Source organism: Hyla sarda, unplaced genomic scaffold (assembly GCF_029499605.1).
Source record: "Hyla sarda isolate aHylSar1 unplaced genomic scaffold, aHylSar1.hap1 scaffold_1721, whole genome shotgun sequence".
NCBI lineage: Eukaryota > Metazoa > Chordata > Amphibia > Anura > Hylidae > Hyla > Hyla sarda.
In genome coordinates this window covers 25,622-44,751 of record NW_026608362.1, presented here as the reverse complement: position 1 = coordinate 44,751, position 19,130 = coordinate 25,622, and the positions used below count along the sequence as shown (strand labels likewise).

At 46.5% G+C, this 19,130-nt stretch overlaps 7 non-coding genes and 2 pseudogenes across 7 annotated transcripts; all 9 read left to right on the top strand.

The window, feature by feature from the left end:
* Positions 1 to 1,723: 1,723 nt before the first annotated feature.
* LOC130312697 (U2 spliceosomal RNA) lies at positions 1,724 to 1,914 on the top strand. Its single transcript, XR_008860791.1, has one exon. It is a non-coding gene; the product is annotated as a U2 spliceosomal RNA (small nuclear RNA).
* A 2,081-nt stretch (positions 1,915 to 3,995) lies between these two features.
* On the top strand, positions 3,996 to 4,186 carry LOC130312696 (U2 spliceosomal RNA). Its single transcript, XR_008860790.1, has one exon. It is a non-coding gene; the product is annotated as a U2 spliceosomal RNA (small nuclear RNA).
* Positions 4,187 to 6,279: 2,093 nt separating this feature from the next.
* On the top strand, positions 6,280 to 6,470 carry LOC130312714 (U2 spliceosomal RNA). Its single transcript, XR_008860807.1, has one exon. It is a non-coding gene; the product is annotated as a U2 spliceosomal RNA (small nuclear RNA).
* A 2,090-nt stretch (positions 6,471 to 8,560) lies between these two features.
* LOC130312719 (U2 spliceosomal RNA) lies at positions 8,561 to 8,720 on the top strand (annotated as a pseudogene).
* A 656-nt stretch (positions 8,721 to 9,376) lies between these two features.
* On the top strand, positions 9,377 to 9,586 carry LOC130312718 (U2 spliceosomal RNA; annotated as a pseudogene).
* A 2,088-nt stretch (positions 9,587 to 11,674) lies between these two features.
* On the top strand, positions 11,675 to 11,865 carry LOC130312711 (U2 spliceosomal RNA). The gene has a single exon (XR_008860804.1). It is a non-coding gene; the product is annotated as a U2 spliceosomal RNA (small nuclear RNA).
* A 2,093-nt stretch (positions 11,866 to 13,958) lies between these two features.
* On the top strand, positions 13,959 to 14,149 carry LOC130312695 (U2 spliceosomal RNA). The gene has a single exon (XR_008860789.1). It is a non-coding gene; the product is annotated as a U2 spliceosomal RNA (small nuclear RNA).
* A 2,089-nt stretch (positions 14,150 to 16,238) lies between these two features.
* On the top strand, positions 16,239 to 16,429 carry LOC130312694 (U2 spliceosomal RNA). Its single transcript, XR_008860788.1, has one exon. It is a non-coding gene; the product is annotated as a U2 spliceosomal RNA (small nuclear RNA).
* A 2,090-nt stretch (positions 16,430 to 18,519) lies between these two features.
* Positions 18,520 to 18,710, top strand: LOC130312693 (U2 spliceosomal RNA). The gene has a single exon (XR_008860787.1). It is a non-coding gene; the product is annotated as a U2 spliceosomal RNA (small nuclear RNA).
* Positions 18,711 to 19,130: the final 420 nt, after the last annotated feature.

Genomic DNA, 19,130 nt, shown 5'->3' with positions numbered 1-19,130 from the left:
CCCCTTAATTCCCTGGTTGAACGTGATGGACATATGTCTTTTTTCGACCGTACTAACTATGTAACTATGTAACATAACATGGGGGGGGGGGGGGGGGGGTCTCCTGGCTGTTCACACAGGTGTGTCATTGCTGTACATTGACCATGCATTGCTTCTGTGGTATTGCAAAGGCAAAGACAAATGCTTCCAGCCATCCATTGCACTAATGGATTGGTCATCAGCTGGCTGTCTATGTCCCGCATCAATATAGACCAAAGTACAGAGGGTTAGGCTATGCTATTGTGCACCTACCTGATGCATCAGAAGGTGCGAGGCCCTTGCTAAATTCTGTGCACAGACTTTGAGATCTATGCTTTAGACTGTATCTAAACCTGCTCCAACATGGACTGACATTCTGGCCTACTTTCAGCCGATGCGACTTGTCTGTCGCTGAACAGTCGCTTTTTATGTATTCAGCACCTATGTATAATGTTGTAAAAATGCTCTAGAAGCTAAAGTCGCAGAAATGTCACACATATTTGGCCTGCAACTTTCTGTGCGACAAATTCAGACAGGAAAAATCAGTATAAATCCTTAGAAAATTATCCCCCAGTGTCTCCATCTGCTGGCGGTATTGAATAAGCATTGCTGCACTGATGGGGTATGCATTAGACGAAAAAAAAGAAGAAAAAGAAGAATAATACGCCCAGAAAAGAGGCGAAAAGGAGAAAAACGTAAAAAAACGTGAAAAAAAAGTAAGAGGAAGAGAAGGGAAAAAAAGGTGGAAATGGGTTTAAAAGTGATTTCGGCGGAGAAATATATATATATATATATATATATATATATATATATATATATATATATATATATATCCGCACACACACACATAGATATAAACGTATTCTCCGTTGAGATATTGCAGCCGCTGCTGTGTCCAGGCCCAGGAGCCTTAGCACTGTGCTGTGATGTCACTCAATACCACTGACATCACTAGGTGTAAACAACATCTCTCCTTTGCTGTGTATGTGACTATGGAGCTGTTTGGTGATGTCGTCTATTATGGCCTTCATAGAAGCAACAGGAGATTGTTGCATCCATCTAGAACCCTCAGAACTACAGTGCTATGATGTCACTCACTTCCACAGGCCTTGCAGAGTGTAAACAACAACAACCCAGCTTTGTTGTGTATGTAACCAAAGGGATTTGTGATGTCACCTAGAACCTTCACAGCAGCGACAGCTTTATGAGGAGCATCAGCACTGCTCTGCCTGAGCAGAACCATCACCGCCATAGGTTGTCAAATAACCCGGATTTAACCCACACAGGTAAGTCCAATGGGGTGCAGGCATGTCCTCTATGCTTACAGCTTCCCGTGGGTGTTGGTTTGATACCGTTTGGGGACAGCCAAGGAGGCATCTGCAGGCAACAAAGGTAGGTGTGTGCTTGTGTGTGTGTTTCCTATGCAGATCCTAAGCCCAGTGTCACATGCAAGTAGGAGGAGTAAGAAGGGTTCCTGGCAAATCCGGGTTATGGATTGCATTTAAAAAGGCCCCGTGGGAGTGCAATGGGCCCCTGTCTTGCTGCTTAGCAATAATGGTATGGGTTTAGGTTCTGCTGTGTGTACTGGTGGTTGACTGCCCCCCAGCCCAGAGTGTGCATGGAAAATTGTCTGGCAGCCTCCCTGACAGCAAGCAGTGATAGTGCCCATGAAGGGGACCTTGTTGGGCCCGCCCCTTTCACGGTTATCGCTTCTCGGCCTTTTGGCTAAGATCAAGTGTAGTATCTGTTCTTATCAGTTTAATATCTGATACGTCCCCTATCTGGGGACCATATATTAAATGGATTTTTGAGAACGGGGGCCGATTTCGAAGCTTGCTTCCGTCGCCCTATGCATTGACCCGATATGGCAGTATCTTCGGGTACAGTGCACCACCCCCTTACAGGGTTAAAAAGAAAGATTCCTACTTTCATTGCTACCTGCTTGCTGGCTAGCCAGCTAGCCAGCCCTGTGGGCCTTGCTGCTGCTGCAGCCAAAAAACAAAAGGTGGTGCTGCTGCTGCTTCTGCTTCTGCTTGTGTCTGGCCCCTGTTGGAGCGTCCAGGCACAGGACTTCTGCTGCTGCTGACTAAATGGCCTCCTTAATTGGATCATTTGAGTAGCCAGCACACCTGTGCAGGTAGGGCATGACATGATAGGCAGCTGCCTTGATAGCGGGTGGGTGCTGAATGTTCCTAATTGACAAAATAAGATTAATGCTTATGAAGAAATATAAAATCTCATCCCTTCCCCAATATCGCGCCACACCCCTACCCCTTAATTCCCTGGTTGAACGTGATGGACATATGTCTTTTTTCGACCGTACTAACTATGTAACTATGTAACATAACATGGGGGGGGGGGGGGGGGGGTCTCCTGGCTGTTCACACAGGTGTGTCATTGCTGTACATTGACCATGCATTGCTTCTGTGGTATTGCAAAGGCAAAGACAAATGCTTCCAGCCATCCATTGCACTAATGGATTGGTCATCAGCTGGCTGTCTATGTCCCGCATCAATATAGACCAAAGTACAGAGGGTTAGGCTATGCTATTGTGCACCTACCTGATGCATCAGAAGGTGCGAGGCCCTTGCTAAATTCTGTGCACAGACTTTGAGATCTATGCTTTAGACTGTATCTAAACCTGCTCCAACATGGACTGACATTCTGGCCTACTTTCAGCCGATGCGACTTGTCTGTCGCTGAACAGTCGCTTTTTATGTATTCAGCACCTATGTATAATGTTGTAAAAATGCTCTAGAAGCTAAAGTCGCAGAAATGTCACACATATTTGGCCTGCAACTTTCTGTGCGACAAATTCAGACAGGAAAAATCAGTATAAATCCTTAGAAAATTATCCCCCAGTGTCTCCATCTGCTGGCGGTATTGAATAAGCATTGCTGCACTGATGGGGTATGCATTAGACGAAAAAAAAGAAGAAAAAGAAGAATAATACGCCCAGAAAAGAGGCGAAAAGGAGAAAAACGTAAAAAAACGTGAAAAAAAAGTAAGAGGAAGAGAAGGGAAAAAAAGGTGGAAATGGGTTTAAAAGTGATTTCGGCGGAGAAATATATATATATATATATATATATATATATATATATATATGCGCACACACACACATAGATATAAACGTATTCTCCGTTGAGATATTGCAGCCGCTGCTGTGTCCAGGCCCAGGAGCCTTAGCACTGTGCTGTGATGTCACTCAATACCACTGACATCACTAGGTGTAAACAACATCTCTCCTTTGCTGTGTATGTGACTATGGAGCTGTTTGGTGATGTCGTCTATTACGGCCTTCATAGAAGCAACAGGAGATTGTTGCATCCATCTTGAACCCTCAGAACTACAGTGCTATGATGTCACTCACTTCCACAGGCCTTGCAGAGTGTAAACAACAACAACCCAGCTTTGTTGTGTATGTAACCAAAGGGATTTGTGATGTCACCTAGAACCTTCACAGCAGCGACAGCTTTATGAGGAGCATCAGCACTGCTCTGCCTGAGCAGAACCATCACCGCCATAGGTTGTCAAATAACCCGGATTTAACCCACACAGGTAAGTCCAATGGGGTGCAGGCATGTCCTCTATGCTTACAGCTTCCCGTGGGTGTTGGTTTGATACCGTTTGGGGACAGCCAAGGAGGCATCTGCAGGCAACAAAGGTAGGTGTGTGCTTGTGTGTGTGTTTCCTATGCAGATCCTAAGCCCAGTGTCACATGCAAGTAGGAGGAGTAAGAAGGGTTCCTGGCAAATCCGGGTTATGGATTGCATTTAAAAAGGCCCCGTGGGAGTGCAATGGGCCCCTGTCTTGCTGCTTAGCAATAATGGTATGGGTTTAGGTTCTGCTGTGTGTACTGGTGGTTGACTGCCCCCCAGCCCAGAGTGTGCATGGAAAATTGTCTGGCAGCCTCCCTGACAGCAAGCAGTGATAGTGCCCATGAAGGGGACCTTGTTGGGCCCGCCCCTTTCACGGTTATCGCTTCTCGGCCTTTTGGCTAAGATCAAGTGTAGTATCTGTTCTTATCAGTTTAATATCTGATACGTCCCCTATCTGGGGACCATATATTAAATGGATTTTTGAGAACGGGGGCCGATTTCGAAGCTTGCTTCCGTCGCCCTATGCATTGACCCGATATGGCAGTATCTTCGGGTACAGTGCACCACCCCCTTACAGGGTTAAAAAGAAAGATTCCTACTTTCATTGCTACCTGCTTGCTGGCTAGCCAGCTAGCCAGCCCTGTGGGCCTTGCTGCTGCTGCAGCCAAAAAACAAAAGGTGGTGCTGCTGCTGCTTCTGCTGCTTCTGCTTCTGCTTGTGTCTGGCCCCTGTTGGAGCGTCCAGGCACAGGACTTCTGCTGCTGCTGACTAAATGGCCTCCTTAATTGGATCATTTGAGTAGCCAGCACACCTGTGCAGGTAGGGCATGACATGATAGGCAGCTGCCTTGATAGCGGGTGGGTGCTGAATGTTCCTAATTGACAAAATAAGATTAATGCTTATGAAGAAATATAAAATCTCATCCCTTCCCCAATATCGCGCCACACCCCTACCCCTTAATTCCCTGGTTGAACGTGATGGACATATGTCTTTTTTCGACCGTACTAACTATGTAACTATGTAACATAACATGGGGGGGGGGGGGGGGGGTCTCCTGGCTGTTCACACAGGTGTGTCATTGCTGTACATTGACCATGCATTGCTTCTGTGGTATTGCAAAGGCAAAGACAAATGCTTCCAGCCATCCATTGCACTAATGGATTGGTCATCAGCTGGCTGTCTATGTCCCGCATCAATATAGACCAAAGTACAGAGGGTTAGGCTATGCTATTGTGCACCTACCTGATGCATCAGAAGGTGCGAGGCCCTTGCTAAATTCTGTGCACAGACTTTGAGATCTATGCTTTAGACTGTATCTAAACCTGCTCCAACATGGACTGACATTCTGGCCTACTTTCAGCCGATGCGACTTGTCTGTCGCTGAACAGTCGCTTTTTATGTATTCAGCACCTATGTATAATGTTGTAAAAATGCTCTAGAAGCTAAAGTCGCAGAAATGTCACACATATTTGGCCTGCAACTTTCTGTGCGACAAATTCAGACAGGAAAAATCAGTATAAATCCTTAGAAAATTATCCCCCAGTGTCTCCATCTGCTGGCGGTATTGAATAAGCATTGCTGCACTGATGGGGTATGCATTAGACGAAAAAAAAGAAGAAAAAGAAGAATAATACGCCCAGAAAAGAGGCGAAAAGGAGAAAAACGTAAAAAAACGTGAAAAAAAAGTAAGAGGAAGAGAAGGGAAAAAAAGGTGGAAATGGGTTTAAAAGTGATTTCGGCGGAGAAATATATATATATATATATATATATATATATATATATATATATATGCGCACACACACACATAGATATAAACGTATTCTCCGTTGAGATATTGCAGCCGCTGCTGTGTCCAGGCCCAGGAGCCTTAGCACTGTGCTGTGATGTCACTCAATACCACTGACATCACTAGGTGTAAACAACATCTCTCCTTTGCTGTGTATGTGACTATGGAGCTGTTTGGTGATGTCGTCTATTACGGCCTTCATAGAAGCAACAGGAGATTGTTGCATCCATCTTGAACCCTCAGAACTACAGTGCTATGATGTCACTCACTTCCACAGGCCTTGCAGAGTGTAAACAACAACAACCCAGCTTTGTTGTGTATGTAACCAAAGGGATTTGTGATGTCACCTAGAACCTTCACAGCAGCGACAGCTTTATGAGGAGCATCAGCACTGCTCTGCCTGAGCAGAACCATCACCGCCATAGGTTGTCAAATAACCCGGATTTAACCCACACAGGTAAGTCCAATGGGGTGCAGGCATGTCCTCTATGCTTACAGCTTCCCGTGGGTGTTGGTTTGATACCGTTTGGGGACAGCCAAGGAGGCATCTGCAGGCAACAAAGGTAGGTGTGTGCTTGTGTGTGTGTTTCCTATGCAGATCCTAAGCCCAGTGTCACATGCAAGTAGGAGGAGTAAGAAGGGTTCCTGGCAAATCCGGGTTATGGATTGCATTTAAAAAGGCCCCGTGGGAGTGCAATGGGCCCCTGTCTTGCTGCTTAGCAATAATGGTATGGGTTTAGGTTCTGCTGTGTGTACTGGTGGTTGACTGCCCCCCAGCCCAGAGTGTGCATGGAAAATTGTCTGGCAGCCTCCCTGACAGCAAGCAGTGATAGTGCCCATGAAGGGGACCTTGTTGGGCCCGCCCCTTTCACGGTTATCGCTTCTCGGCCTTTTGGCTAAGATCAAGTGTAGTATCTGTTCTTATCAGTTTAATATCTGATACGTCCCCTATCTGGGGACCATATATTAAATGGATTTTTGAGAACGGGGGCCGATTTCGAAGCTTGCTTCCGTCGCCCTATGCATTGACCCGATATGGCAGTATCTTCAGGTACAGTGCACCACCCCCTTACAGGGTTAAAAAGAAAGATTCCTACTTTCATTGCTACCTGCTTGCTGGCTAGCCAGCTAGCCAGCCCTGTGGGCCTTGCTGCTGCTGCAGCCAAAAAACAAAAGGTGGTGCTGCTGCTGCTTCTGCTGCTTCTGCTTCTGCTTGTGTCTGGCCCCTGTTGGAGCGTCCAGGCACAGGACTTCTGCTGCTGCTGACTAAATGGCCTCCTTAATTGGATCATTTGAGTAGCCAGCACACCTGTGCAGGTAGGGCATGACATGATAGGCAGCTGCCTTGATAGCGGGTGGGTGCTGAATGTTCCTAATTGACAAAATAAGATTAATGCTTATGAAGAAATATAAAATCTCATCCCTTCCCCAATATCGCGCCACACCCCTACCCCTTAATTCCCTGGTTGAACGTGATGGACATATGTCTTTTTTCGACCGTACTAACTATGTAACTATGTAACATAACATGGGGGGGGGGGGGGGGGTCTCCTGGCTGTTCACACAGGTGTGTCATTGCTGTACATTGACCATGCATTGCTTCTGTGGTATTGCAAAGGCAAAGACAAATGCTTCCAGCCATCCATTGCACTAATGGATTGGTCATCAGCTGGCTGTCTATGTCCCGCATCAATATAGACCAAAGTACAGAGGGTTAGGCTATGCTATTGTGCACCTACCTGATGCATCAGAAGGTGCAAGGCCCTTGCTAAATTCTGTGCACAGACTTTGAGATCTATGCTTTAGACTGTATCTAAACCTGCTCCAACATGGACTGACATTCTGGCCTACTTTCAGCCGATGCGACTTGTCTGTCGCTGAACAGTCGCTTTTTATGTATTCAGCACCTATGTATAATGTTGTAAAAATGCTCTAGAAGCTAAAGTCGCAGAAATGTCACACATATTTGGCCTGCAACTTTCTGTGCGACAAATTCAGACAGGAAAAATCAGTATAAATCCTTAGAAAATTATCCCCCAGTGTCTCCATCTGCTGGCGGTATTGAATAAGCATTGCTGCACTGATGGGGTATGCATTAGACGAAAAAAAAGAAGAAAAAGAAGAATAATACGCCCAGAAAAGAGGCGAAAAGGAGAAAAACGTAAAAAAACTTGAAAAAAAAGTAAGAGGAAGAGAAGGGAAAAAAAGGTGGAAATGGGTTTAAAAGTGATTTCGGCGGAGAAATATATATATATATATATATATATATATATATATATATATATGCGCACACACACACATAGATATAAACGTATTCTCCGTTGAGATATTGCAGCCGCTGCTGTGTCCAGGCCCAGGAGCCTTAGCACTGTGCTGTGATGTCACTCAATACCACTGACATCACTAGGTGTAAACAACATCTCTCCTTTGCTGTGTATGTGACTATGGAGCTGTTTGGTGATGTCGTCTATTACGGCCTTCATAGAAGCAACAGGAGATTGTTGCATCCATCTTGAACCCTCAGAACTACAGTGCTATGATGTCACTCACTTCCACAGGCCTTGCAGAGTGTAAACAACAACAACCCAGCTTTGTTGTGTATGTAACCAAAGGGATTTGTGATGTCACCTAGAACCTTCACAGCAGCGACAGCTTTATGAGGAGCATCAGCACTGCTCTGCCTGAGCAGAACCATCACCGCCATAGGTTGTCAAATAACCCGGATTTAACCCACACAGGTAAGTCCAATGGGGTGCAGGCATGTCCTCTATGCTTACAGCTTCCCGTGGGTGTTGGTTTGATACCGTTTGGGGACAGCCAAGGAGGCATCTGCAGGCAACAAAGGTAGGTGTGTGCTTGTGTGTGTGTTTCCTATGCAGATCCTAAGCCCAGTGTCACATGCAAGTAGGAGGAGTAAGAAGGGTTCCTGGCAAATCCGGGTTATGGATTGCATTTAAAAAGGCCCCGTGGGAGTGCAATGGGCCCCTGTCTTGCTGCTTAGCAATAATGGTATGGGTTTAGGTTCTGCTGTGTGTACTGGTGGTTGACTGCCCCCCAGCCCAGAGTGTGCATGGAAAATTGTCTGGCAGCCTCCCTGACAGCAAGCAGTGATAGTGCCCATGAAGGGGACCTTGTTGGGCCCGCCCCTTTCACGGTTATCGCTTCTCGGCCTTTTGGCTAAGATCAAGTGTAGTATCTGTTCTTATCAGTTTTCATGCTGGTGGGGATGGGTGCTGCATGGAGGATGCAGGTGTACCAGGGCTTTCCGGGGCTGGTTCTGAGGAATCAGCTCGACGGCTGCCCCGATGTGACCTGTTCCCTCCGGGTCTCGCCATGAGGCTGAGAGGGTCTAGAGCCGAGGTACTTTTGTGCCTCGGGGAGTGGTGACCCCGAGGTGCCGAAACTCACTGGGAGAATAGGCTCACTGAGTTGAAGCACGGGCACCATAATCTCTTCACCTTGTGGCACTCACCTCTTGATTCCCGGCCTTCTGGCTAGGATCAGAGAAATTTTTATAGATCCGGCCGGATGTCCGGGCAGTATATCTGCACACATTCACTTATTTATTTCTTTTTTGTCTCACTGTGTCACTTTTTGCGTGTTGTGTGTTCACAGGATTTGTCAGGATGCGGTAGCCCTTCTGGGTGTCCCTCCTGGCGGTCTAGGGGAGGTGTGTGTGGCCATTAGGTTCCGCACCTCCCTGCAAACACCCCGGGTACTCCTGCTTTGGCAGGGTACCTACCGTAATCGGCTCTGCGGGCAGATACCTTGGCCAACGCCAAGGGGGATGCCGGGAGCATTTGTGGTCCCCTAGTAGCTTCGGCGAAAAGGGACATCGAACCTGGAACCTCGCAGGTACCTTTTGGTCCGGAGGTGAAGGGTAAGGTTTGTTGGGGGGCCTCTCTCCTATTGGAGAAGGGCTTGCGATAGACCGCATCCTTTGTGCACGTTTTTTTTAGTGTAACACGTTTGCACTTTTTCTTGCACTTTGGGTGAATCGAAAGCACGTTCCTCGGCTTTAGAAAAAAAATCTGTTCTTATCAGTTTAATATCTGATACGTCCCCTATCTGGGGACCATATATTAAATGGATTTTTGAGAACGGGGGCCGATTTCGAAGCTTGCTTCCGTCGCCCTATGCATTGACCCGATATGGCAGTATCTTCGGGTACAGTGCACCACCCCCTTACAGGGTTAAAAAGAAAGATTCCTACTTTCATTGCTACCTGCTTGCTGATTAGCCAGCTAGCCAGCCCTGTGGGCCTTGCTGCTGCTGCAGCCAAAAAACAAAAGGTGGTGCTGCTGCTGCTTCTGCTTCTGCTTGTGTCTGGCCCCTGTTGGAGCGTCCAGGCACAGGACTTCTGCTGCTGCTGACTAAATGGCCTCCTTAATTGGATCATTTGAGTAGCCAGCACACCTGTGCAGGTAGGGCATGACATGATAGGCAGCTGCCTTGATAGCGGGTGGGTGCTGAATGTTCCTAATTGACAAAATAAGATTAATGCTTATGAAGAAATATAAAATCTCATCCCTTCCCCAATATCGCGCCACACCCCTACCCCTTAATTCCCTGGTTGAACGTGATGGACATATGTCTTTTTTCGACCGTACTAACTATGTAACTATGTAACATAACATGGGGGGGGGGGGGGTCTCCTGGCTGTTCACACAGGTGTGTCATTGCTGTACATTGACCATGCATTGCTTCTGTGGTATTGCAAAGGCAAAGACAAATGCTTCCAGCCATCCATTGCACTAATGGATTGGTCATCAGCTGGCTGTCTATGTCCCGCATCAATATAGACCAAAGTACAGAGGGTTAGGCTATGCTATTGTGCACCTACCTGATGCATCAGAAGGTGCGAGGCCCTTGCTAAATTCTGTGCACAGACTTTGAGATCTATGCTTTAGACTGTATCTAAACCTGCTCCAACATGGACTGACATTCTGGCCTACTTTCAGCCGATGCGACTTGTCTGTCGCTGAACAGTCGCTTTTTATGTATTCAGCACCTATGTATAATGTTGTAAAAATGCTCTAGAAGCTAAAGTCGCAGAAATGTCACACATATTTGGCCTGCAACTTTCTGTGCGACAAATTCAGACAGGAAAAATCAGTATAAATCCTTAGAAAATTATCCCCCAGTGTCTCCATCTGCTGGCGGTATTGAATAAGCATTGCTGCACTGATGGGGTATGCATTAGACGAAAAAAAAGAAGAAAAAGAAGAATAATACGCCCAGAAAAGAGGCGAAAAGGAGAAAAACGTAAAAAAACGTGAAAAAAAAGTAAGAGGAAGAGAAGGGAAAAAAAGGTGGAAATGGGTTTAAAAGTGATTTCGGCGGAGAAATATATATATATATATATATATATATATATATATATATATATATATATATATGCGCACACACACACATAGATATAAACGTATTCTCCGTTGAGATATTGCAGCCGCTGCTGTGTCCAGGCCCAGGAGCCTTAGCACTGTGCTGTGATGTCACTCAATACCACTGACATCACTAGGTGTAAACAACATCTCTCCTTTGCTGTGTATGTGACTATGGAGCTGTTTGGTGATGTCGTCTATTATGGCCTTCATAGAAGCAACAGGAGATTGTTGCATCCATCTTGAACCCTCAGAACTACAGTGCTATGATGTCACTCACTTCCACAGGCCTTGCAGAGTGTAAACAACAACAACCCAGCTTTGTTGTGTATGTAACCAAAGGGATTTGTGATGTCACCTAGAACCTTCACAGCAGCGACAGCTTTATGAGGAGCATCAGCACTGCTCTGCCTGAGCAGAACCATCACCGCCATAGGTTGTCAAATAACCCGGATTTAACCCACACAGGTAAGTCCAATGGGGTGCAGGCATGTCCTCTATGCTTACAGCTTCCCGTGGGTGTTGGTTTGATACCGTTTGGGGACAGCCAAGGAGGCATCTGCAGGCAACAAAGGTAGGTGTGTGCTTGTGTGTGTGTTTCCTATGCAGATCCTAAGCCCAGTGTCACATGCAAGTAGGAGGAGTAAGAAGGGTTCCTGGCAAATCCGGGTTATGGATTGCATTTAAAAAGGCCCCGTGGGAGTGCAATGGGCCCCTGTCTTGCTGCTTAGCAATAATGGTATGGGTTTAGGTTCTGCTGTGTGTACTGGTGGTTGACTGCCCCCCAGCCCAGAGTGTGCATGGAAAATTGTCTGGCAGCCTCCCTGACAGCAAGCAGTGATAGTGCCCATGAAGGGGACCTTGTTGGGCCCGCCCCTTTCACGGTTATCACTTCTCGGCCTTTTGGCTAAGATCAAGTGTAGTATCTGTTCTTATCAGTTTAATATCTGATACGTCCCCTATCTGGGGACCATATATTAAATGGATTTTTGAGAACGGGGGCCGATTTCGAAGCTTGCTTCCGTCGCCCTATGCATTGACCCGATATGGCAGTATCTTCGGGTACAGTGCACCACCCCCTTACAGGGTTAAAAAGAAAGATTCCTACTTTCATTGCTACCTGCTTGCTGGCTAGCCAGCTAGCCAGCCCTGTGGGCCTTGCTGCTGCTGCAGCCAAAAAACAAAAGGTGGTGCTGCTGCTGCTTCTGCTGCTTCTGCTTCTGCTTGTGTCTGGCCCCTGTTGGAGCGTCCAGGCACAGGACTTCTGCTGCTGCTGACTAAATGGCCTCCTTAATTGGATCATTTGAGTAGCCAGCACACCTGTGCAGGTAGGGCATGACATGATAGGCAGCTGCCTTGATAGCGGGTGGGTGCTGAATGTTCCTAATTGACAAAATAAGATTAATGCTTATGAAGAAATATAAAATCTCATCCCTTCCCCAATATCGCGCCACACCCCTACCCCTTAATTCCCTGGTTGAACGTGATGGACATATGTCTTTTTTCGACCGTACTAACTATGTAACTATGTAACATAACATGGGGGGGGGGGGGGGGGTCTCCTGGCTGTTCACACAGGTGTGTCATTGCTGTACATTGACCATGCATTGCTTCTGTGGTATTGCAAAGGCAAAGACAAATGCTTCCAGCCATCCATTGCACTAATGGATTGGTCATTAGCTGGCTGTCTATGTCCCGCATCAATATAGACCAAAGTACAGAGGGTTAGGCTATGCTATAGTGCACCTACCTGATGCATCAGAAGGTGCGAGGCCCTTGCTAAATTCTGTGCACAGACTTTGAGATCTATGCTTTAGACTGTATCTAAACCTGCTCCAACATGGACTGACATTCTGGCCTACTTTCAGCCGATGCGACTTGTCTGTCGCTGAACAGTCGCTTTTTATGTATTCAGCACCTATGTATAATGTTGTAAAAATGCTCTAGAAGCTAAAGTCGCAGAAATGTCACACATATTTGGCCTGCAACTTTCTGTGCGACAAATTCAGACAGGAAAAATCAGTATAAATCCTTAGAAAATTATCCCCCAGTGTCTCCATCTGCTGGCGGTATTGAATAAGCATTGCTGCACTGATGGGGTATGCATTAGACGAAAAAAAAGAAGAAAAAGAAGAATAATACGCCCAGAAAAGAGGCGAAAAGGAGAAAAACGTAAAAAAACGTGAAAAAAAAGTAAGAGGAAGAGAAGGGAAAAAAAGGTGGAAATGGGTTTAAAAGTGATTTCGGCGGAGAAATATATATATATATATATATATATATATATATATATATATATATATGCGCACACACACACATAGATATAAACGTATTCTCCGTTGAGATATTGCAGCCGCTGCTGTGTCCAGGCCCAGGAGCCTTAGCACTGTGCTGTGATGTCACTCAATACCACTGACATCACTAGGTGTAAACAACATCTCTCCTTTGCTGTGTATGTGACTATGGAGCTGTTTGGTGATGTCGTCTATTACGGCCTTCATAGAAGCAACAGAGATTGTTGCATCCATCTTGAACCCTCAGAACTACAGTGCTATGATGTCACTCACTTCCACAGGCCTTGCAGAGTGTAAACAACAACAACCCAGCTTTGTTGTGTATGTAACCAAAGGGATTTGTGATGTCACCTAGAACCTTCACAGCAGCGACAGCTTTATGAGGAGCATCAGCACTGCTCTGCCTGAGCAGAACCATCACCGCCATAGGTTGTCAAATAACCCGGATTTAACCCACACAGGTAAGTCCAATGGGGTGCAGGCATGTCCTCTATGCTTACAGCTTCCCGTGGGTGTTGGTTTGATACCGTTTGGGGACAGCCAAGGAGGCATCTGCAGGCAACAAAGGTAGGTGTGTGCTTGTGTGTGTGTTTCCTATGCAGATCCTAAGCCCAGTGTCACATGCAAGTAGGAGGAGTAAGAAGGGTTCCTGGCAAATCCGGGTTATGGATTGCATTTAAAAAGGCCCCGTGGGAGTGCAATGGGCCCCTGTCTTGCTGCTTAGCAATAATGGTATGGGTTTAGGTTCTGCTGTGTGTACTGGTGGTTGACTGCCCCCCAGCCCAGAGTGTGCATGGAAAATTTTCTGGCAGCCTCCCTGACAGCAAGCAGTGATAGTGCCCATGAAGGGGACCTTGTTGGGCCCGCCCCTTTCACGGTTATCGCTTCTCGGCCTTTTGGCTAAGATCAAGTGTAGTATCTGTTCTTATCAGTTTAATATCTGATACGTCCCCTATCTGGGGACCATATATTAAATGGATTTTTGAGAACGGGGGCCGATTTCGAAGCTTGCTTCCGTCGCCCTATGCATTGACCCGATATGGCAGTATCTTCGGGTACAGTGCACCACCCCCTTACAGGGTTAAAAAGAAAGATTCCTACTTTCATTGCTACCTGCTTGCTGGCTAGCCAGCTAGCCCAGCCCTGTGGGCCTTGCTGCTGCTGCAGCCAAAAAACAAAAGGTGGTGCTGCTGCTGCTTCTGCTGCTTCTGCTTCTGCTTGTGTCTGGCCCCTGTTGGAGCGTCCAGGCACAGGACTTCTGCTGCTGCTGACTAAATGGCCTCCTTAATTGGATCATTTGAGTAGCCAGCACACCTGTGCAGGTAGGGCATGACATGATAGGCAGCTGCCTTGATAGCGGGTGGGTGCTGAATGTTCCTAATTGACAAAATAAGATTAATGCTTATGAAGAAATATAAAATCTCATCTCCCTTCCCCAATATCGCGCCACACCCCTACCCCTTAATTCCCTGGTTGAACGTGATGGACATATGTCTTTTTTCGACCGTACTAACTATGTAACTATGTAACATAACATGGGGGGGGGGGGTCTCCTGGCTGTTCACACAGGTGTGTCATTGCTGTACATTGACCATGCATTGCTTCTGTGGTATTGCAAAGGCAAAGACAAATGCTTCCAGCCATCCATTGCACTAATGGATTGGTCATCAGCTGGCTGTCTATGTCCCGCATCAATATAGACCAAAGTACAGAGGGTTAGGCTATGCTATTGTGCACCTACCTGATGCATCAGAAGGTGCGAGGCCCTTGCTAAATTCTGTGCACAGACTTTGAGATCTATGCTTTAGACTGTATCTAAACCTGCTCCAACATGGACTGACATTCTGGCCTACTTTCAGCCGATGCGACTTGTCTGTCGCTGAACAGTCGCTTTTTATGTATTCAGCACCTATGTATAATGTTGTAAAAATGCTCTAGAAGCTAAAGTCGCAGAAATGTCACACATATTTGGCCTGCAACTTTCTGTGCGACAAATTCAGACAGGAAAAATCAGTATAAATCCTTAGAAAATTATCCCCCAGTGTCTCCATCTGCTGGCGGTATTGAATAAGCATTGCTGCACTGATGGGGTATGCATTAGACGAAAAAAAAGAAGAAAAAGAAGAATAATACGCCCAGAAAAGAGGCGAAAAGGAGAAAAACGTAAAAAAACGTGAAAAAAAAGTAAGAGGAAGAGAAGGGAAAAAAAGGTGGAAATGGGTTTAAAAGTGATTTCGGCGGAGAATATATATATATATATATATATATATATATATATATATATATATGCGCACACACACACATAGATATAAACGTATTCTCCGTTGAGATATTGCAGCCGCTGCTGTGTCCAGGCCCAGGAGCCTTAGCACTGTGCTGTGATGTCACTCAATACCACTGACATCACTAGGTGTAAACAACATCTCTCCTTTGCTGTGTATGTGACTATGGAGCTGTTTGGTGATGTCGTCTATTACGGCCTTCATAGAAGCAACAGGAGATTGTTGCATCCATCTTGAACCCTCAGAACTACAGTGCTATGATGTCACTCACTTCCACAGGCCTTGCAGAGTGTAAACAACAACAACCCAGCTTTGTTGTGTATGTAACCAAAGGGATTTGTGATGTCACCTAGAACCTTCACAGCAGCGACAGCTTTATGAGGAGCATCAGCACTGCTCTGCCTGAGCAGAACCATCACCGCCATAGGTTGTCAAATAACCCGGATTTAACCCACACAGGTAAGTCCAATGGGGTGCAGGCATGTCCTCTATGCTTACAGCTTCCCGTGGGTGTTGGTTTGATACCGTTTGGGGACAGCCAAGGAGGCATCTGCAGGCAACAAAGGTAGGTGTGTGCTTGTGTGTGTGTTTCCTATGCAGATCCTAAGCCCAGTGTCACATGCAAGTAGGAGGAGTAAGAAGGGTTCCTGGCAAATCCGGGTTATGGATTGCATTTAAAAAGGCCCCGTGGGAGTGCAATGGGCCCCTGTCTTGCTGCTTAGCAATAATGGTATGGGTTTAGGTTCTGCTGTGTGTACTGGTGGTTGACTGCCCCCCAGCCCAGAGTGTGCATGGAAAATTGTCTGGCAGCCTCCCTGACAGCAAGCAGTGATAGTGCCCATGAAGGGGACCTTGTTGGGCCCGCCCCTTTCACGGTTATCGCTTCTCGGCCTTTTGGCTAAGATCAAGTGTAGTATCTGTTCTTATCAGTTTAATATCTGATACGTCCCCTATCTGGGGACCATATATTAAATGGATTTTTGAGAACGGGGGCCGATTTCGAAGCTTGCTTCCGTCGCCCTATGCATTGACCCGATATGGCAGTATCTTCGGGTACAGTGCACCACCCCCTTACAGGGTTAAAAAGAAAGATTCCTACTTTCATTGCTACCTGCTTGCTGGCTAGCCAGCTAGCCAGCCCTGTGGGCCTTGCTGCTGCTGCAGCCAAAAAACAAAAGGTGGTGCTGCTGCTGCTTCTGCTGCTTCTGCTTCTGCTTGTGTCTGGCCCCTGTTGGAGCGTCCAGGCACAGGACTTCTGCTGCTGCTGACTAAATGGCCTCCTTAATTGGATCATTTGAGTAGCCAGCACACCTGTGCAGGAAGGGCATGACATGATAGGCAGCTGCCTTGATAGCGGGTGGGTGCTGAATGTTCCTAATTGACAAAATAAGATTAATGCTTATGAAGAAATATAAAATCTCATCCCTTCCCCAATATCGCGCCACACCCCTACCCCTTAATTCCCTGGTTGAACGTGATGGACATATGTCTTTTTTCGACCGTACTAACTATGTAACTATGTAACATAACATGGGGGGGGGGGGGGGTCTCCTGGCTGTTCACACAGGTGTGTCATTGCTGTACATTGACCATGCATTGCTTCTGTGGTATTGCAAAGGCAAAGACAAATGCTTCCAGCCATCCATTGCACTAATGGATTGGTCATCAGCTGGCTGTCTATGTCCCGCATCAATATAGACCAAAGTACAGAGGGTTAGGCTATGCTATTGTGCACCTACCTGATGCATCAGAAGGTGCGAGGCCCTTGCTAAATTCTGTGCACAGACTTTGAGATCTATGCTTTAGACTGTATCTAAACCTGCTCCAACATGGACTGACATTCTGGCCTACTTTCAGCCGATGCGACTTGTCTGTCGCTGAACAGTCGCTTTTTATGTATTCAGCACCTATGTATAATGTTGTAAAAATGCTCTAGAAGCTAAAGTCGCAGAAATGTCACACATATTTGGCCTGCAACTTTCTGTGCGACAAATTCAGACAGGAAAAATCAGTATAAATCCTTAGAAAATTATCCCCCAGTGTCTCCATCTGCTGGCGGTATTGAATAAGCATTGCTGCACTGATGGGGTATGCATTAGACGAAAAAAAAGAAGAAAAAGAAGAATAATACGCCCAGAAAAGAGGCGAAAAGGAGAAAAACGTAAAAAAACGTGAAAAAAAAGTAAGAGGAAGAGAAGGGAAAAAAAGGTGGAAATGGGTTTAAAAGTGATTTCGGCGGAGAAATATATATATATATATATATATATATATATATATATATATATATGCGCACACACACACATAGATATAAACGTATTCTCCGTTGAGATATTGCAGCCGCTGCTGTGTCCAGGCCCAGGAGCCTTAGCACTGTGCTGTGATGTCACTCAATACCACTGACATCACTAGGTGTAAACAACATCTCTCCTTTGCTGTGTATGTGACTATGGAGCTGTTTGGTGATGTCGTCTATTACGGCCTTCATAGAAGCAACAGGAGATTGTTGCATCCATCTTGAACCCTCAGAACTACAGTGCTATGATGTCACTCACTTCCACAGGCCTTGCAGAGTGTAAACAACAACAACCCAGCTTTGTTGTGTATGTAACCAAAGGGATTTGTGATGTCACCTAGAACCTTCACAGCAGCGACAGCTTTATGAGGAGCATCAGCACTGCTCTGCCTGAGCAGAACCATCACCGCCATAGGTTGTCAAATAACCCGGATTTAACCCACACAGGTAAGTCCAATGGGGTGCAGACATGTCCTCTATGCTTACAGCTTCCCGTGGGTGTTGGTTTGATACCGTTTGGGGACAGCCAAGGAGGCATCTGCAGGCAACAAAGGTAGGTGTGTGCTTGTGTGTGTGTTTCCTATGCAGATCCTAAGCCCAGTGTCACATGCAAGTAGGAGGAGTAAGAAGGGTTCCTGGCAAATCCGGGTTATGGATTGCATTTAAAAAGGCCCCGTGGGAGTGCAATGGGCCCCTGTCTTGCTGCTTAGCAATAATGGTATGGGTTTAGGTTCTGCTGTGTGTACTGGTGGTTGACTGCCCCCCAGCCCAGAGTGTGCATGGAAAATTGTCTGGCAGCCTCCCTGACAGCAAGCAGTGATAGTGCCCATGAAGGGGACCTTGTTGGGCCCGCCCCTTTCATGGTTATCGCTTCTCGGCCTTTTGGCTAAGATCAAGTGTAGTATCTGTTCTTATCAGTTTAATATCTGATACGTCCCCTATCTGGGGACCATATATTAAATGGATTTTTGAGAACGGGGGCCGATTTCGAAGCTTGCTTCCGTCGCCCTATGCATTGACCCGATATGGCAGTATCTTCGGGTACAGTGCACCACCCCCTTACAGGGTTAAAAAGAAAGATTCCTACTTTCATTGCTACCTGCTTGCTGGCTAGCCAGCTAGCCAGCCCTGTGGGCCTTGCTGCTGCTGCAGCCAAAAAACAAAAGGTGCTGCTGCTGCTTCTGCTGCTTCTGCTTCTGCTTGTGTCTGGCCCCTGTTGGAGCGTCCAGGCACAGGACTTCTGCTGCTGCTGACTAAATGGCCTCCTTAATTGGATCATTTGAGTAGCCAGCACACCTGTGCAGGTAGGGCATGACATGATAGGCAGCTGCCTTGATAGCGGGTGGGTGCTGAATGTTCCTAATTGACAAAATAAGATTAATGCTTATGAAGAAATATAAAATCTCATCCCTTCCCCAATATCGCGCCACACCCCTACCCCTTAATTCCCTGGTTGAACGTGATGGACATATGTCTT